This window comes from Pistacia vera, unplaced genomic scaffold, assembly GCF_008641045.1.
Source record: "Pistacia vera cultivar Batoury unplaced genomic scaffold, PisVer_v2 Contig351, whole genome shotgun sequence".
Taxonomy (NCBI): Eukaryota; Viridiplantae; Streptophyta; class Magnoliopsida; order Sapindales; family Anacardiaceae; genus Pistacia; species Pistacia vera.
The window spans coordinates 1593265-1596781 of NW_022196170.1; the positions used below are offsets into that span (position 1 = coordinate 1593265).

General features: G+C 33.1%; 1 pseudogene; it reads right to left on the bottom strand.

Annotated features, from left to right (window-relative positions):
• Positions 1-228: 228 nt before the first annotated feature.
• Positions 229-2300, bottom strand: LOC116139533 (annotated as a pseudogene).
• Positions 2301-3517: the final 1217 nt, after the last annotated feature.

Sequence of the window (3517 nt, forward strand, 5' to 3'; positions counted from 1 at the left end):
ATGCAACAACATTTAAGCTCTCGTCCTTAAGTACCAAAAGAAAGTATGACCGTGTAACAAGAAACTGAAAAAAAGAGAAGAACATCTCCAAAAGATAACTATGTCGGTTAATGAAGCTGATGGTATGAGCAATTGAATTCATAATAATGCCAATCAATGACAAGATCTCAAGAAAAAGAAGGAAATACAAGGAGAAGTCTCCAGTTAATAGATACTGTAAATATGATATTGCCTCCAAGACAAAAAATGTTATGGCAAACGAACGTTGGTGTTGACCACCTAAACAAAACCCCTGTTATTTAGACAATAAAGCACATATATAAGATACACAACCTCAAATAATTGAAATAAAAAGATTTTTAATTTTTTAATGGATAATAAACGGTGTAAAACTTTGCATCCCAATTTTGTAAGTGTAGTAAATTAAAGAGGAAGAGAAGATAAAAGTTCTAGTTTCTTTACATGATAGCCTTTAACAACACGCCACAGTTTAGACCATATTGACACATCTTCAGACACAGATAAATCTGCGAACATTTCACGAGTAGAAATGAATATCCTTGTGATGTAAAAAACATAAGTTTATGTAGAAAACTGTCAAAGAAGCAAATTGTCTGCTCTTTTAGTAGTGGCTCATCACCTAATGGAACTGCACTCTGCAACTTCCCCTGCAGGGTAAAAGACAAGAGTACAGGTAAGCTTTAATTACAGTAATTGAAAATTATCAGATGCTGAAGTCCACCATTTTCTAAATTTGAATCGCCATTCACTAGAACTATTTAAGTTAAACGACAAAATTTTGGTCAAAATTTCTTCCATTAAAGACTGCAAAATGTTATCTTAAACATTACTAATTAAGCAGTAGTAAACAGAGTCAAAATTTTTTAAAATCAGAAAATGCTATTACTAAAGTACTCATAGGTCATAAATTCACTAAAAAGGTTACTAATCCACTTTCCCACAACTATAAATTTTTCACCTTTAAAACTCTCTAGATAGAGCGCGCTGAAAATAAAACAAAAATTCACGGATTAATTCAAAAACCAACATGTACTTGAAGTTAATAATGAACTGTAAATGCACAACATAGAATTTATTTTATCATATTATCAGCATTGATTATAGCATATTTTGTCATTTTAGGTTGAATGATGTACCTGTTCAGCATCTTCATGATCAATGACCTGTTTGGATCTCGACCGAAACCATAGATTCCAGTTTCTTGCCCTTCCATATAGGACTCCCGTTTCCCCAGACGCATTGTCTTCAAGATTTTTATCCAAATAGCTAAAATCCTATTACAGTTTCTTGCACCCATTAAGATTAACAAAAGAAAAAACTGTACATGTTTATATGAACCCATATCTACTGTGCTTCAATCACATTTAGATGAATCCACTCTCAGCAGCAGGAACAATTTAAATTAATTTACAGTCAAACATGTCACATTTAGGCATCTAAAATTAATTCAATAATAATTAAAAAAGAATAATAATTACACAATACAAAACATGTATCTGAAAAGAACAACATATAAAAATTTGGAAGTGCGGACCTAAATTATAAACTAAAAACTCTAGTTAAGATTTAAGCTGTTTTAGAATGTGTATTCCTGCACCAACATACAAAAATGACACCAAATGCGTTCTACCTATATATATTGTCGAATGAGTCAAGCTCAAAGAAAACAAGCTATAATTTATGATACTTTTCTCCAACATAAAAAATAATGAGATGCAAAAAACCCATAAAAACAACACCGACAACTGCTTACTCTACAACCTAAAATTCTCAAACCACATCACTTTTAGATTTCTTCTACAACTTCAACTTCTTTTCAGTATTTGACCATTAAACCCAAAAACAAAGATAATCATTAAACCCAAAGAGCGCCAACTTCAACGAGCTCAGGCACGAGGTGGCCACTGAGATGGAGGGCAAAGAGAGATTCAAGGCCACCAACGCAGGTGCCGCCAATGAAAACGGCAGGCGCTGCAGGATTACGAAGAGAGTCATCTTTATCATGAGAGGAGGTGGGAGGAAGAGCAGAGATCTCATGTCCACCGAGTTCGATGACGGGGGGGTGAAATCCGATGGTGAGGAGTAGTTTTCTCGTGACGTGGCACATGCAGCAGGAAGATTGACTGAAGATGATGACAGGGTGTTCAGATATGAGGCGTTGGATTTTGATCTATGGATTCTTCGATCGATAAATTAGTGGGAGGGATGGTGGAAGAAGAAGCAGGTGGGTTACGGTCAAGATGAATGGTGTCGTTTTGGTAACGTCGTAGGCCTTCCATCGCTGCGAGAGTGGTGATGTCGACGGACTGGGGGGAACAAAGTGGAGGGAAGAGTTAGTGTTTTGGGCCTGTTTACGATTTTGATTTGCCATTTCGTTTTTTTATCCCTCGAAAAAGCTGCAGCAAGTATTCTTTTATTCTTTTGCCGTTCCCAAAGCAACTTTAATCAGTAATACCGGACCGGACCGGTCGGTTTAACCGGTTCGACTGAGACTAGGTTACCGCCTTAAAGGCATCTCCGAGTCCCGACCCACGCTATTTTGGTGTGAAAAACACCAAAATAGCGTGAAATTGCTGCTCTATTGAAGTGCCATTTCAGCACCAATTTGGTGGAGATGAACACTACACACCAGTGCAGTATTATTTATCCGCCTCAAATTAGCGTGGCACTATTTATACAGTAATTTTTTTTTAATTATTTAAATTTCGTTATTTAGATTTAAGTTAATTTGATTATTATTCAAAAAATAATAAAAAATTAAAAATAAAACTTTATTCAATATAAATATTAACTACAATAACTTAAAATAAAAATTAATACTAATTTAAAAACACTAAAATTAAAATAAAATACAATATAAACTAAAATAACAAATTAGTATTCCGATAGATTAGTTCTAGATCTTGTAAGATCATCAAAATATTGGAAAAAACTAGAGTTGTTGTTGTTTTTTTTTTTTTTTTGGTATCATTTTATATTAGATGTAATGTTTTTCTATATTAAATAAAGTATTTATTTAATTAAATAAATGTTTAATTTTATTAAATTAGTATAATTTTTAAAGTAATTATTATTTAATAAATATATCATTCTCAATATTTAATTAATATATACAAGAATAACGAGTGAAATAGATTAATTGTTAATCATTACAATAAAATAAAAAGAAAGAGAATATTTTAAAGAATATTCTTTTTGATGTAATATTTTGTGCAATGGATTGGAGATGCATTAATGTTTTGCATAAAAAATCACACCAATTTGGTGTAATGGGTTGGAGATAGTCTTAATTGTTTACATAATCTCTAATTTGACCGTCGACAAATGAAAGGTTATTGAGTGTTAGGGTTAGAAAGGTTTCATAAAGTGGAGGTTGGTGGTTCAAAGGGTGGTGTTTGATTATATTTTTTACGTCGAAAAATCAACCCGATTGCGACGGTATATATAAGTCACAGCTGGCCAATAGGGGGTTACCAAGTGTCAGGGTTATAGGGGT